This window comes from Rhodnius prolixus, unplaced genomic scaffold (genome assembly GCF_049639745.1).
Source record: "Rhodnius prolixus isolate KJV_2025 unplaced genomic scaffold, Rpr scaffold_4, whole genome shotgun sequence".
Lineage (NCBI taxonomy): Eukaryota > Metazoa > Arthropoda > Insecta > Hemiptera > Reduviidae > Rhodnius > Rhodnius prolixus.
The window spans coordinates 23,486,858-23,504,072 of NW_027411614.1; the positions used below are offsets into that span (position 1 = coordinate 23,486,858).

Genomic DNA, 17,215 nt, shown 5'->3' on the forward strand with positions numbered 1-17,215 from the left:
AATTTTCAATAATTTTTGAGATCAAAATAAATTTATAGAATTTACAAAAAAAAAAATACACTTTGATCTTAGCCAAAAGGCCGAGAAGTGAAAAAAAAAAAATTGGTTAGGTCGAACTTATGGGTGGAGTCGGACAGTAGGGTGTAGTTTACAGAGCATTTTTGTCAGTCAGGGGTGAGTAATTATTACTCTCTCGGGGTGATGCATATAAGTACTTGGTACTCCATGCAATATCCGTCTCTGGTATCTTGAGTATACTGTTCGTTTCGATAATACAACCAACCGAAGTACGTAATTACTTACGGTTGTAGAGCCTGCCTTTCCACCAGGACCTAACAATTTGTAAGCATGAACCTTAATCTATATAAATGATACAATTTAGAAAATTATCTTCTCGGGAAGGTAGAATTTGAAATCATAATATATATTTTGAAATTTACAATAGAATTTTCTGTAAATCATAAAAGTTAAAATTTATAATAAATACCATCTTACCATAAATGTTTTAAACCTTATTTCACACAGTTGTGTCACTTACAAAACAAAATTAATATTTGTCTATATTTTATCGATTATTAAAGTTAGTTTATTTGAAATAGATTCAAGCAAAAGATATTTTATAATTAATCAATTCATTTCTATTTTGGCTTCTTCCACAGAAATTTACGCTTCACCCCCTGAAATAGCTTTAGAGCACCCAGTATAGTAATAATAGCCCATTTGTAATAGCTCTAAGCGGATTATCAGGAAAAAAAAAATACTAATATATAGACAAAATAGGTAAGAAATTAATTTTTAAAAAAAAATTCAATTTTTTTAAATTGGTATTTATTTGTGGTATTTATTACTTCCTTTATCGGACTTTACCTAGAATAATAACTTTTAAATACTCAATAATGTTTTTGCTATTTAACATGAGAAGTCGAAGTATTAAGTATTTCTTAACCCATGATTACCGAGCTATTTAGTACCTCGTTTCGCCACTGCGGGGTGTTCTAGACCTTTGCTCTGTTGAATAACTACTACAGACATAAAAATACAAATATTAATATTAAAGCGAATACAAAAATTGCTTAAATCCACTCGATGGGTTACTTTCGTACACCACATTTAAATATTTAATAGTATACTGTGATTTCATAGAAAAATTAAGCAGTTACGTTGGACATACACAGAAATTAAATTCTTTTTATTTCAGTGCGAATTGTGGTGTAATTACAATATTTTTTTTATGTAAAACTTGCTTAATTGTTAATCAATTGTAATATCATTCACTACGTGAGATTTGAAAATGAAGATTGTCCACTTCAATCCACTGAAGATCGTCTAGTTACCCAAGTGTTTTTGGTTCTAATAACTCAAGTCCAAAGACAATTCTTATTAGAAAAAAAAAAATCACTCGATAATCACTCTTTTGTCCACCAATTTTGTAAATTCGGATTTATTAGGGATGTAATATTTGTCTAGCATTTTGTCCAAAGGAGATAGGAGGATTCATGACATTTGTCCGATTTTGGCGGAATATAGGTTCAAGTGTTTTAGGACAAATAAACTGGTTAAATCAGTACCTGAATCGTATCTGAAAAAGGGCTAAACTAACGTGAGTTGTAAATATTATTATAGTATAACTATGTCAGGTCCGTCAGGTAGATACAGATTGTTTTTAATAAACGTGTTCAACTACTGATTAAATTAACGTTAAAATGTAATTTTAATTTTGTTTTTCTTTTATTTATTTTTTCTTATTCCTATATTTCTTTCGTTTTAATTAAATATTACGGACAGGTAACTAGAACTCTTGGCAGGCAGTGTATCACCATTCCTCATATTATTATTTTTTTTTTTTGCGCATCAACAGCTGAGGTTATTAGCGCTCGGAGCTTTTTTCAGTGCACTGCCGGCCCCGGACAGTGTTCTCTCGTTACAGACAACACTGTCCATCACCGGACAGTGAGCTGTAAGAAGCTTCTAGGAAGAGAAAATCTAAGGGTTAGCAGCTGGATTCGAACCCGGGACCTCCGCGTGGGAATCGAGTACGCTAACCACATAGCTAATCCCTCCCCTCATTCCTCATATTGTTTTTTAAAATATTAGTGTGCATTTTATCTACGTATATTATTCTAACTAAAACATTTTCTATTCCATTAATCTTCCTAGCATAGCTTTGGTGTTGCAATCGCCTGCAGAAATGCGATTTCTCTGCCAAATAGAGATAATTTACTGGAACCTAGATGAAAAAGATAAAACTAAAAGTTCAGAGGACTTTTTATCAAATAGAGGAACAAATCTTGTTTTATTGAGGGTAACAAAGTTCACATACACTGGCTTTTTACCAATGAAGAAGAGCAACTAGCTGAAGATCTTTCTTGATTTGAGTAAACTAATGAATATTTTTAAATATTGAGATATTTGGCTGAACGGAAGTGATTTTACTAGAAATATTTAACAATGTTTTCAAAAATGTTACTTTAACATGTTGAAGTCAATTATTTATTAGTACAATATGTAAGTTTTAAGAAAAGGTTATAACTTAACCTGGGTAAGAGAAAGATTCACACCAGATTTGTGTTCTGCAAACGGCTTCAGCGCATTCTGGTGATTTGAAGTACAAGTAAGCGGATTTAACATCATTTGAAACATGAATATATGTATAGATGTATAGATGTTTAAAATAAAACTTATAGATTTTCTTATAAGCCATTAGGAAACAAAGTTTAAAGGGAATCTTTAAAAAGATTAATATTTATTGAGTAATGTGGTAATTTCGATAGACGATTCTGGCTAAAACCATTTGTGCCATCCTCAGTTGGTTTTTAAAGTAAATATCAAATTTCAACTTAATGTTAATTTTCGTTTTTGAGTGTCTGGACTCAGCAGAAACCAGAACAGTTATTTGGCTTTAAGAAAATTAAATATAACATTACTAAGGTTGTAGCAATAATTGAGTTAAATTGAGTTTGATGGCGCTGAAAATTAAAAGCTCTCCTCCTGGGTGGTCCTCAAGTATTGAAGATGTTCATTCGTTTTCCCTCGATCCTGAGTGATTGTTTGATACAGGAGATGCTTCTCCCAACAATGCCTTACAAACAGATAAAAAAAAAAGAAAAAAAAAAACTGAATGTAAGGTCATCCGTCCAATGATTCTATTATTTTGTCCATTTCAACGTGTACATCCACCTTTTGTGTGTAGGTTCCATCGATGGTAAAGTGATCAAGCTATTGTTCTTATTTCATTTCATTGTCCAGCCAGAGACCGTCTAGCCTCCCAGCTAGAGATATTAGGAGCAATAGAAGAAAGGCTATTATGGATTTGCTAATGATGACGAAATGGATATTCTAGTTATAAAAATGACATTTCTGGGTGAATATAAAGTTTTATTCATTTTAATGAATGCGTGTTCCATGTTTAATGAAGTATATCAAACGTAAAATTCGGCAAAGTTAAATAGAGAAAACTGGTGACTTCAAATTCGGTGTCCATGGCGAGGACATTTTCTCTTCCTTAAAAGACAATTATTGAATTCGATTTGCACTCTCTGACCTAAAAGTTCACCGCCTTTTTCAAGAAATTTCACTTTCTGCACATTTCAAATAGCTTTCATCCTATATTCTTCTTGACCAACCCAACCTTCTACTACGTCGGCGACGGCTTTATAATTTACTTGAGACGGAAGTGGAATAATTCATTGAATAAATTTGATTTGATTTATTGAAGAATCACCTTCAATGAATCCACTCGCGATAGAGATACCATTCTTTTTCCAAGGTGTTTCCCTAACCAGGGTTCCTTGCGCCACCCACCTTTAGTCCACCCTTCTCTATTCTGAGCGTCGCTTTTGCATAGACTTCGCGCTATCATTTACCTGCGCGAGCCAGGTATTCATAGGCCTTCCACTTCTTTGTCTGCCAGCAGGTTGCCAACAGAGAGCCTTTTTTTTGGGAGGCGCGTATCGCTCATACGAAGAACATGTCCAAACCACAACACCCTTCTTTCATCCACCCTATTCAGTATGGTTTTATCTATACCGACGGCTTCCCTTACAACCATATTTGGGACTCTATCGAAGATTGTTTTCCTTAAACATCTCCTCCAGAATCCCATTTCTGTCGAAATTAAGGGTGTTGCGCTCTTTAGTTGTCAATGTCCACGCCTCGGATCCATACAGTATTAGGCTTTCTACGAGGGAAGTGTAGATTTGGTGCTTAGTGGGAATGCTCAAAGCGCGGTTCCAGATGAAGCATCCGCGTCGCTGATCTTCCCTTTATCACCTTATCTTTAACGTCCTCAGAACACCTACCATCTTTACTCAGAATGGATCCAAGGTACCTGACACTAGAGCTATCCTTAATTTTCTCACCACCGTCTAACACTAAACTAGGTGTATGTGGTTGGCCTATCACAGGATATTCGCATTTATTTATATTTATTTCTAGGCCCCATTTTGGACATTCTTCCATAAGCTTGCTAATCATATAACTGGCATCCTCCTCGTCTTGCGCGACAATGACCAAGTCATCCGCGTAGCTCAATGAAAAGTTTTTAAATGAAAGTAACAGATCCACATATAACTTATGCAACTAACAAACCATCTTTAAAAGAGCCGTTTTTGAGAAAATAAAACAAAATAAAAAATACGGAAGTATGTTTAGTATAATGGTTCTATCGCTGGACCAAATTTGACCAAAACGTATTGAGGCATTTAAAAGATATATAAATTGTTAACTTACTACAAATTTTCTATTTTTAATAAAGGTGGAGACGTACGTATAGTCAACACACACCAGACTAACTTGTAAAAAAAACAAACCTTTTTTGGACAAAGCGAATTTCAAAATGGATATTTTCACTGTAATCTCAAACTCTAAAGTCTGCACGATTACAATATCTTTTTTTTTTTTGAGAAATTCTTCTTCCTGTTTTATAAATTCTATAAATTATTCTTTAATATTTATCGATTAAAAAAGTGTGGTCAGGTTTGAAGTGCTGGATAATATTTCTGTTTTCAACGCATGTTTTTTTGATATGAAGCCTGAATTGGAAAATGAGCTAAAGTCAAATTGTTTACAACAAACTGATTAACCTTCCTCCGATTGTTGACAGTCTAAAACCGGTCAGTGATACAAAAATAAAGTCTCACTGATTACGATCTGTAAAAATACAATTCCTTGTTTTGTAAGATGTTATAGAAAGTCAAAGCCTAAGGTTTTTTGTTAAATTAGATCCCTTCATTTAATTAATTTCTCTTATTTAGGATTAATTTTCACCCTTTTTATAATTGTTAGTTAGGCGGAGGTTATCATATAAATTGAAATTCCAGAAGTGTAAAGCTGTAAGCTTTTGAATAAAGTGTCTTTGTTTTATAACAAAAAAGTATAAATTAATATTTACACCTTTTCTTGTTTTTAAATTCATTTTAGTTTAGACCAATTTTTTTTTTTTTTTTAATCTTCTATTGGAATTTACTACTGCAACGGTTGTTGAAACAAGCAAATATGGTACCTGATGAAAAAATAAAAGAAAATACGTGAAAATCACGAGTGGAGAAGGCACCCAGTGGTGTCACTCCAGTAACGTGCTTTACTATACTGCTCTCACGATAAGAGTAGATCACGAGGCCATCTTCTCTTCAATCTCCTTACTAAGGATTATCTGGTAATGTGGAGGAAGATAGGTGTTCTATGAGAGGGTTAGGATGAGCTGCTGTAGAGGAATGAAATTTGAGAAAACGAGTTAGTTAGCAAGATCTGTAATGAAAGGGATTTTGAGGTCATTATGGATAGTGAGATTAGATACATAGAACGGAGCGTTAAGAAGTTTTGCGAAGTATTTTTAACTGTAATATCTGGAGGTGTAGAGAGTTGGAACGCTTGCTTAGTCGATCCCCATAATTCGATGCCATATGACCAAATAGGTCGCAGGAACAGTAGATATAAGAGTCTTTTGTTACAACAAATTTAACGCAGTTAGTTTATACATTTCTTGCTAGTTTACTGCCTGGAACTAGTAAGAAAAGTTAGTTGTGAATTCTCATTCAATTATCACACTTGTTGGTGCAATAACTGAACCAGAGTAAATTTAACAATTGTTTTATAAACAAAACAATTGTTAATAAACTGTTTAAGAACAATATCTTAGTTATAAACATGCGTAACAGTTTTTTCCTGCTAATGCTTTGTGCGAATTGAGGAAATTGGCCAGAAAGCAAGAAATAGATGTTTCCTATTTTCAAAATAGTTGATTTATCTTATTATACATTAACTTACAATTCGTTGTAAACACAATCAATGGTGAAATTAGTTGTTTTTTATATATAAAAGAAAGAATGAAATGTCGGAAGTGCTCTTACTATTTCTTTAGTTTTCTGTCCATCAAATGATTGTTCAAGAGCTATTTGTAGCGAAGTAGTTTCTGCCATCTTATTTGTAAGTTGTATAACCATGTTTTCACCTAGAGTTAGCTCTATAAATCTGTGTGTCTATCTCTTACATCTGGATAAACTCGTGATGTTTGCACGCACATTCAGACTTCATGCATTCTCGCACGTGTACTTTTTGTCTAGATTTAGTTCTCACGCGCGTTCATCTCTCCAGCCATCGCACACATAATAACAGAAACTTGCCACACACCACACTGTGTTTGTACATTAATTCGTAATTGTCTACTTTCCCCACATTATCCTTATTATCTTCATTATTTGTAATTCGTACAGATAATGGCAATAAAACAATAAATTAATAGCTTTGATGCTGAACAGCTAGGAATAATGAGATCTACAATTCCAGGCGAATGAATTGTAATAACTAGAGATTGAACATAATTGTTATATTGTGGGCACAATCTTTCTTTAAATTCAAATATCTTTTCCACAGAATAATTCTACTTTCTAATCGTTGACCACGATTCTCTGGACGTTCTTCTAACCACGAAAAAGAAGATTTTTCCAATCTTTATTGAATTTCCACTGTGAAAAGAGGACTACCAAGACTATAATATTCAGCCCTGCCCTAAAGAATGTATATTTGTGATTGAAAACCAGTTCATTCGCTGAATTTAGGCCAGAATTCCGATTTTTTTTTCTACTGTTTTTTGAACTTACACTTCGAAAAATGGACGACCTAGTTTGTTACATCTAGTCCTGCCCCAGTAAATGTAAATGTCTTTATCTAAATCTTCCCAGCCGAATGAGGTGCATTTATGAAATGAGTATAAATAGAAAAGTTGTGCTAACACAAAAAACATATTGTATACTTGCACATTTCACACTAGTGTACCTTATACTTATAAATTTGGTCAAAGAGACATTAACCACCCTCATGTTTTTTTAGAGAACTTAAAGACAACAATCTAAGCGAACAGATCAAAATGCATTCAAGAGTGCCTTCATCTTCTGACTGCACAGGAGAAAGGAGAAATAGAAGAGGCTGAAGATCTATAAAAGATGAATAAAGCCAAAAAGATTGGGCATTTTCTTTTTTTACCCAAATATTGTTAACTGCAAGCCAACACTAGTTAGAAATATCCATTATGTTGTTATTTTTCCAATCCTCAGAAAAGAATGATTAATGTATAAACTAAAATAAACCAACACATACACAAATAAACTTTTCCTTCATCATAGCGTGGTTTTTCATGAACACTCGGATCTATTTCGGCTTTCTATCCGCCATTGAGATAGTGTATCAGTTTTGAGCTGAAAATGTTGAGTTTTACTCGCAGGTTTTTGTTACAATTAGGTATACAGGGTGTATACGGAGGAGTGGTCGAAACTTCGGGAGGTGATTCAGCAGCTCAAATGCAACAAAAAATATTCTCTTTACTTTGGCCCGACTCTCAATAGTGTCCAAGATATTTGAATTTTTAACTTTTCCGACCATACTCGCGTTTATCACCATAAAAACGGCCGTAACTTTTCTATCCTTTATCCTACAACAAATCTGCTTATTCCAAACGAAAGAGCATTAAATTTCCTATAAATTTGCTTGGAACAGAGCCTCAAAACGATTCTTATAACAATGAAATTTTTACTTAAATATCTAAAAATTTCGTTCTCGATGATTTCTGTTAAAATTTTCATCTGCATTTTCTCAATGATTAATGAATCAAGGAATCACATAATTTCAGAAAAAGTGGCGCATTTATTGAGCTTCAAGATCATATGGAGTTTTTTGGTTTTTAATAAAACCCTACCCCGAACAGAGGGGTGTAAATGCAGAAAACTGGGATTTTGCGTAACCGACTTTTCACTACTAATTTACTCGAATGTCAATTTTTGGAGAAGGAACAAAAAGAAAAGTAACCATTTTAGTTTTTAACCATTATTATTTAATAAAACGGAAGTAAAAAATAAAGTAGCAATAAAACGCAGTAGTTGACTACAATTGTTTCTGCAACTTATTTGAATGACCTAATGGAGGTTTTTTTAATCAAAATTAATTAATAATCATTCAAAAATAAAATGGTTATTTTCTTTTTGTTCCTTCTCCAAAAATTGATTAGTTTTGAATTACTATTAATTAACTTTGATGTAAAAAAAATCTCCATTATGTCGTTAAAATATGTTGCACAAACAATTGTAGTCAAGAAACTAAAAATTTGCCACAATTCTTTCCCACTTCTTTGTTTGAATAGTTCGAACGATTTTTGTAGCAATTTTAACTAGGCACCTGCCTATTGTACTTTTTCACTTCTGTGTTTTATTGCTACTTTATTTTTTACTTCCGTTTTATAAAATAATAATTGTTCTAAACTAAAATGGTTACTAAAATGGTAAAAATTGATATTTGAGTAAATTAGTAATGAAAAGTCAGTTCGCAAAATCCCAGTTTTCTGCATTTATACCCCTCTGTTCGGGGTAGGGTTTTATTAAAAACCAAAAAACTCCATATGATCTTGAAGCTCAATAAATGCGCAACTATTTCTGAAATTATGTGATTCCTTGATTCATTAACCATTGAGAAAATGCAGTTGAAAATTTTAACAGAAATCATCGAGAACGAATTTTTTAGATATTCAAGTAAAAATTTCATTGTTATAAGAATCGTTTTGAGGCTCTGTACCAAGCATATTTATAGAAAATTTAATGCTCTTTCGTTTGAAATAAGCAGATTTGTTGTAGGGTAAAGGATAAAAATGTTACGGCCGTTTTTATGGCGAAAAACGCGAATATCGACGGAAAAGTTAAAAATGCAAATATCTTGGACACTATTGAGAATCGGGCCAAAGTGAAGAGAATATTTTTTGTTGCATTTGAGCTGCTAAATCACCTCCCGAAGTTTCGACCACTCCTCCGTATACACCCTGTATACCTAATTGTAACAAAAACCTGAGAGTGGAACTCAACATTTTCAGCTCAAAACTGATACACTATCTCAATGGCGGATAGAAAGCCGAAATAGATCCGAGTGTTCATGAAAAACCACGCTATGATGAAGGAAAAGTTTATTTGTGTATGTGTTGGTTTATTTTAGTTTATACATTAATCAAGTTTCGACCACTCCTTCGTATACACCCTGTATAGTGACAAAATAGTCCAAGGATGGCATTTAATAATAAATAATGTGGTATTAATGCAATTAGTTGAACGTATACCTAATATAAACTGTTATCCCGAAAATTAGATATACTTAATAGATAATAGGTAGTAATAAAGTAATTATCTGCATGTGCAAAATACTAGAACTAAGATCTAAGATCAATCTGTGGACAACTATCACTCAGAAAATTTACATTAATTAAGAGTTAATAGTAGATAAAACAATTTTGTTTAAAAAATATATATACATTTTTTAATAAATATTTAACTTAAACAAATTCTGAAAAAATGTAGATTCTACAAAAATTTTCCCGTTACGTTTTTATTATTCACGTGTATCTTTCTTAACCACGCATTAAAGTTCCTTTTTTTACAGATGAAATGAACGAAATCTATCTGACGATAAATAATTTGAAGAAGTATGCAAGAGCATGAGTTTAAGCCCATATTATTTTTAAATAGGTATTGATTTTTGGATCTGATTAAAGATAAGGTTCTATTTCTTAAATAAGTTTGCAAAAAGAAAAATCCATATCCTAAAATACGAGGTGTGGCTATTAAATAACAAGACTATTGCTGTAAAACATTTTATTTTAAATTTATACATAATTAGTTATGATCACCTTTAATATACACCCCACTCCTATCCCACAACGCTCCATGCGAATTTACCATCGTTCGAAACAGTGCTGGAAGTCGCGTGCATGACGCGTGCCGCTTTTTCTTTCACAGCTTCAGTGGACTGAAATCGTGCTCCTTTTAATGCAGATTTGACTTTGGGGAACAGATAAAAGTCACATGGGGCCAGGTCAGGCGAATAAGGCGGATGGCCTAAAACTGGGATGTTGTACTTGGCTAGAATCGACAGACAATGCAGTGTGTGCCGGCGCGTTGTCTTGTTGGTGAACCCATGACTTGTTCTTCCACAAAACGGGTAGTTTTTTCCTTACTCTTTCACGAAGTTGAGCAAGCACATCACGGTAGTAATGTTGATTAATTATAATCGATATTTTCATCCGTTTTAGACGTGGAAGGGCGACCCGGGCGCTCATCATCTCCGACGTCTTCTCGGCCATCTTGGAAACGTTTGAACCGCTCAAAAACTCACGCACGTGATTAATATTCATCGCCATAAACTTCTTTTAATAAAAGATAAGTTTCAGTAGCGGTTTTACCAAGTTTCATGTGAAATTTCACGAGAATTCGTTGCTCTACTACATGTGTAGTATCATGTTTTCGGCAAAACGAAACTAACACCTCTTACACAAACGACGGTTCCGGTCAAACAGATTTCTCTACAAACACTTGAGACGGCTGCAATCGAAAGAGAAGGCTTTACGCTGCACAGCTGTCGGTCGTTAGGATATGGCACATGCATAGTTCTTCTGTAGCAACATCAGTCTCGTTATTTAATAGCCACACCTCATATTAGTAACCTCAATTGCGTCTTTAATAAAAAGTCTTACTTTTCTATACTTTTTTGTGGAAAAAAGCTTCAAGGGACTTTATTTTAAAAAAATGTGGTTGTTGAAGATATCTTTCATTTTATCCACCAGTGCGTGCGAGTTTATCTTTAACCTATTTCGGATTATCAACCATCATTCAAGATTGATTCATCCTTAGTTAGAACCACTAATAATGTTAGTGTCATACGCTATTCTTGCATACATCACATGCCTACATCATACACACTTCCTTCAATTAATTAGTGAAAATGAGGATCTGGTACATCGTCACCTATCGCTAAATCATTACTTCTCCCTATATCATCCGTCCAATCCTCTGTTTTGTTCAAAAAATTGATACGATCCCAATAATTCCACTCACTGGGAGTAAGAGAAAGTAACTAGATACTAAGTAGTAATTCTAAGGTGAAAGACAAGGGGTAATTGTTATTAACTATTTCCCAGTTTACTGCGTTAATTATTTAAATTATTTTTTCCTAGCACGTGAACTTTCACCTTTTACAGAAATATTCGTGTGGGGTATTTGGTTTAGCTAACACGTGATGTCAAGGTCGTCTTTGAGAAATAAAGGATCTTTCCAGGAAGAAGGAAGTAGTACTAATTCAACAACTTAATAATAATTAAAACTATACCTCCCACCCTTTTTCCCCAATACTAAACGCAAGTTGCCCAAACTATTGTCTATCAGTATACGACAAGAAACAATTCTGGAGTTGAACAACACCCTGTTGCCTCAGTGGTCCAGTTTCCCCACCTAGCAACCACCTTGGGCCCCTCCCCGCTAGCCTATTTGTGGATTAGTGGTACGGCCGATGGTGAAAGGGGTCTTTCAGTTAACTCCAGTCGTGTACGTGACATGTGAAAGTGACCATGGACTGATACCCCACAGCAAATACTCATTTTAGTATACACATTCAGGATTTGTACCGTGGATGAAGATGTCCTAATAGTTAGGTATTATTAAATCAGGTAATTGGCCGACATCTATATTTCAAATTTCTTTATTTAATAAGTTAAGACTAACTTTTATTCTGCATTGAATGATTCCATCTGGTACAAGGTATCAATATTTCTCTTGTAAGGTATTAAAGTATTAGCCAGAAGAAATTAAATAAAATTAAGATAACATTTGAATAAATTGTCCGAGGGTACCCACAAATCTAATCTTGATTAGTTACAAGATAAAGATCCAAATTGTCGAAAACTAAAGATCTCTATTTAGAAGATTTGGTATTTAACTGGTTTTGAAAATTAACCATTGTGAGTATAGTTACTTTAGAGACTAATAAAAAATACTTTTTGAAGCCTGGGGGAGCATTAGCCGAGAACTCCCCGGCCATAGGCTAGTTTACTGGTTACTGGAACGCTGAAATGGATAAAACTTGAAATGAAATACTTACATTTGGACAGCTTTTTCATCGATGGACTATTTTTTAAAGACAGTTTCTAAGGCATAATTAATCAGTGGTAATTTAAATTTATTAATTGAATTTTTAAATCGTGCAAATATTTAATTAGTTTGCATTCTACATTCCTTATGCAGTCAATTCGTAATATCCATTGTGGCACTGTTCTTAACATGTGACAGAATGGCTTTACTTTCCTAGTAGCTCATTATACAAAATTATTGACTCTGTCTGTTATTGATACAAGACTGGTTAATTTTTCCTTACAGATTGAATTATAGTAGAACATTTTTCTGTTTTTTTACAATTACTTCTCCTGTAGGCTGATATTAAGTATAATTGTTTTGATAAAATGCAACCATCTTCACTTTAAAAAAACCTTTATTTTCTAAAACGTTTCAGATTAACCCAGTCCATACTCAGTTTTTTCATAATTTATAACTGTTAGTCAAGAATAACTACACATTTAAATTAACCTGAAACATTTACAACTCAAAGAAAATGCACCCACATTATCTCCTCTTATGTTCCGTTTGGTTGAGCGGTTATCCTACAAGTGGAAAATGTAAAAGCGATATTTCAAGTTGAATGTATAATTAAACCGGATGTCCAACAGACTTCTGTAAGTTCTTAGGCAGTTGCCAAAGAGATTCCTTAGAACTTGGACCTATATTAGAGATATTACCTTGATTAGAAATTTTTGCTCAGGAAATGTGACATAGCTCTTCCAAAATTTTTTGTAATGAACAATTATAGGTAATTTGAAGTTATGTTTTTAAAAATAATTCTGTGTTTTAAGACTTGAGTGATCTTTCTTTAGTTTATATCATTTGAATTTTAGACACAGTTAACTTCAGAAATCGATTCCTTGGGTCTCAGGTCCGCTAAACGTTTATCTCCGATAAAAATCCAAGAAAAACAAATCTTTAAAATTGTAATACTCTCGCTAAGAAGATTAAGATAGTCTATATATTTTGTTCTCACCAGGTTTTGTGGGCACATTGATCTCAATCAGAATATTCTGTCAGACAGCCACTAGTCTATTTGATCTTGATATAAATAAAAATATAACCGAACGTCAGTAATAATTATTGGTAAGGTTCGATATGCTAACTTTTCGATATTTTATATCTTCTCCAAGCATATAGATGTCGGGCGTGTTCAAAATGTGTTCGTTGGAGCTACAACAAATATAATCTAGTGGCTTTTAACATGCATAGATTCAATTCGCACAATATCTACGATATGTGCTTTGTAAAATATTTATTTTATTTTTACTTATTTATAGCAGAACCTCTCAAATAATTTTCAAATAAATATACCAAACTTAAATTTATTGTAATTTAATGAGGCACATACACAACTTGTATGACATGACGTAATACATATTTCTAATTTGTAATTATGAGAAATAAACACAAATATAATTTAAATCGTATTACTATTTGAAATTGGTTTTATTGTTAATAATCTGAATAAAGAACAATTATTAAAATAAATAGCACAAAGAAGAAAAAGAACAAGTTGGATGATGACATTTAATCCGCTATTCTCTGTTGTTCACTAGAGTGGGGAAATACTCTTTTATTTGGTTTATTTTGTATCAGTACGGTTACATGTGGCCAAGGTTGATCACTTCTCCAAGTGGCTTGGTAACAGGATATCGCTTTATATCTGTCTTTTCTACAACAATATATCCAAAGGGTTGCAGCTTACCTTGAAATAAAGTAACTGTCGCCAGTTCTGAACGAGTATTAACGTTTCTAAAAATCAATTCTATCCTCTATTTACCAGTAAAGATTATTTTTTATTAAGTGTATCTATCTGTTATCTGTTGTTGGGTTTATTTCTATTTTAAGAAAAAGAGAATCTGATTACGTTTTGATTAAAATAACAATTACTGGTCAAGAAACAAAAATCTCAGCTACTCAAACGTGATTGCGTTCAGTACCACTCACGACAGTGAGATTTCTATCAAAACCGTAAGAACGACCAGCTGAAGAAAAACAGAAACTTAAATTGCAACTGAAAAAATAAAAAACAGTTAAGCCTATGAACTATTTTATTTTAAAATATCACATACATAAAAAATATGAGCTGGATAATATCTTTGATTTTATCTATCATAGCTCGCATTTTTATTGTTTACTTGATCGAATTCAGTCTTTCATTCATTATTAGAGGGTAGATTTATCACTTTGGTAATTGATTTCGACTTCACTTAAGTTTCCGTCTCGCACTACACTCGCTGATCGATCGTGATGTAGGTGATGTTGATAACAGCCGCCTTGATATAGAATAAAGGTAGCTAACAATTAAAACCTCAGGAGGGTTTAATTTTGTATTTAATTAATAAGACTTAAGGGATAAATAGAATGAAGGAATAGAATATTTAAAGAAATTGGTATTTTTTTTAGGTATTTTGTATAATTACTTAAACAATTACGAAAATAGTATTATTACTTCAAAATCCTAACATACTTTACAATTTTCACCATTCTATTGTACCTAATAAAGTTCTTTGATGTGAATATTTAACCAGCAAATTTATACTAGTTATTTTAGGAGTTGTCGTGTAGATATCATTTCTCCGTAATTTTTTTGTTTAAGCTTTCTCTATTTTTCAGATTTTTGTGGTATGAAAATGGGTACATCATTACAAATTAAAGAGTTTTCATTAATTTTATTATTTCATTTTTTACATTATTGGTGATTCTCAACATTTCCCAGCTCGAATCTTAGAGATAACACGCACAATTATAAATTCTGGATTGCCCAAATTGTATCGAGTTCCAGTACTTCCCGTTAGACATATTTTCAGCTCTTCTTGAATTGTCTGATAAAGTATTTTCTTCATGAAACACAGGAAGTATAATTTCAATGACAAAACTCATAAGAAGTTAGTTTTTGTACTTTCAACTTGTAAAATAATTTAGATACTTTTTATTTTGTATTAAAAAATTAGTTTTTTAAGAGAAAAAAAAGAGAAAATATTAAAAGAGAGGCACAAGAGGGAGGAATGCAGTAACGGGGCGAGGCGACCTTGGGGTACCGCTTGCAAGGTCGATAACTGTAATAGCCTTCGCATTTAGAATTGTCTGGGAGCTAAACTCTTTGTTTCCTTCAGAAACCGCGCCAATTACACAGAATGGATAGAAAGCGCAAGAGTTATTATGGAGAATAGCAAAGAATGAATGAGTTGTGGAGATTAGAACGAGCAAAGAATATCACTCGAGACTACAAAAAATTAGCATGGAATTGATTAGTACTGAAATCCAGCATCAAAAGACGAATAACAGCATTTAGAAGACTCGGAATAATCTCTTTCTAGTATCGCTTTTTCACGTAACCGGAAATGACGAAAAGTTTTATTGATTATTGATAAAATAAATGTAGTATAAATAACTCTAGGTTATGGATGACCAAACATTTCGGTTAGATTACAATAATTAATTTAATTGTGCGTATTTAGAAAGCAGAACCGGATCAATACCCGAACAATTCCGGTAAATGATATATAACCACAGTTATTTGTGCATTTTAAAATTATGAATATCCTTCTAAACAATGACTACCTTACATAGTCCTGTTGAGAAGGCGCAGGTGTTGGGGTAGTGGTTAACAAGCGTGGATTTGAAAGTGGGAGGTGCCCAGTTCGAATACCGCGTCTAGTTACATTTTATTTAATTTGTAAAATTTTAATAGCAAAGAATGTGCTTCCGATCTGTCCACGCACTCCTAATTTGGTAGATCGACCAAAAGCCTTGTCAGAAAAATAGACGATTACTTTACTTACTTACTACTTCTGCTAGGAATTTTTAAAGTTCTTCATTGCAAATTTTTGAACTACGAGGGTCGTTTGAAAAGTCCGTGCAAAGTCAGAGAGATAGCACCACTGGCGCGTATCGAGGTTATGTTTAGTTAGTAGCATCTCTTGGAAGAACACACACCAAGTTTCAGCCAGATCGGTCTATTTCTTTGTGTTTGGCATTCGTTTGAATCGAGGAAGTCGAGTGATTTTCAAAAAATGGACGAAAAAGAATTTCGTGTGTTGATTAAACACTACTTTATGAAAGGCAAAACGCCTCAGGAGACTAAAGAGAAGCTTGATAAACATTATGGTGACTCTGCACCTTCGATTAGAACAGTTTATAAGTGGTTTCAAAATTTTCGGAGTGGCCATATGGGCACAAGTGACGCTGAACGTTCTGGACGCCCTGTTGAGGTTACTACTCCAGAAATCATTGATAAAATCCATGATATGGTGATGGATGACAGAAGAGTGAAGGTGCGTGAAATTGCTAGTGCTGTGGGCATCTCGAATGAACGGGTACATAATATTTTGCATCAACATTTGGACATGACAAAGCTATCCGCAAGATGGGTGCCGCGATTGCTCACGCTTGACCAAAAACGAAATCGTGTGAAGTGTTGCAAGGACAGTTTGCAGCTGTTCCAGAAGAATCCGCAGGACTTTAAGTGTCGTTTCGTCACTGTGGATGAAACATGGATACATCACTACACTCCTGAGACCAAAGAACAATCTAAACAATGGGTTACCAAGGGGGAATCTGCGCCAAAAAAGGCGAAGACCGTTCCTTCGGCCGGAAAGATTATGGCGACTGTCTTTTGGGATTCGCAAGGAATAATCCTCATCGACTATCTGGAAAAGGGTAAAACTATTACAGGTGCATATTATTCATCGTTATTGGACCGTTTGAAAACCGAACTGCAAGAAAAACGCCCACGATTGGCCCAGAAAAAAGTCCTTTTCCATCACGACAACGCATCAGCTCACACCTCAGCAGTT

The 17,215-nt window shown here is 33.6% G+C and overlaps 1 protein-coding gene across 3 annotated transcripts in view; it reads left to right on the plus strand.

The window, feature by feature from the left end:
• kkv (hyaluronan synthase-like protein kkv) overlaps nt 1-17,215 on the plus strand; it is a 78,051-nt gene that overhangs the window by 23,992 nt on the left and 36,844 nt on the right. The window contains exon 1 of one of the 3 annotated variants that reach the window (XM_074132682.1): nt 11,809-11,968. The exons of 1 other annotated variant lie outside the window; for it this stretch is intronic. The gene's annotated coding sequence lies outside the window, so the exon portion shown is untranslated. Of the gene's footprint in view, nt 1-11,808; nt 11,969-17,215 lie in introns of those variants that run through there. One more of the 3 variants, XM_074132680.1, reaches the window with a different exon arrangement.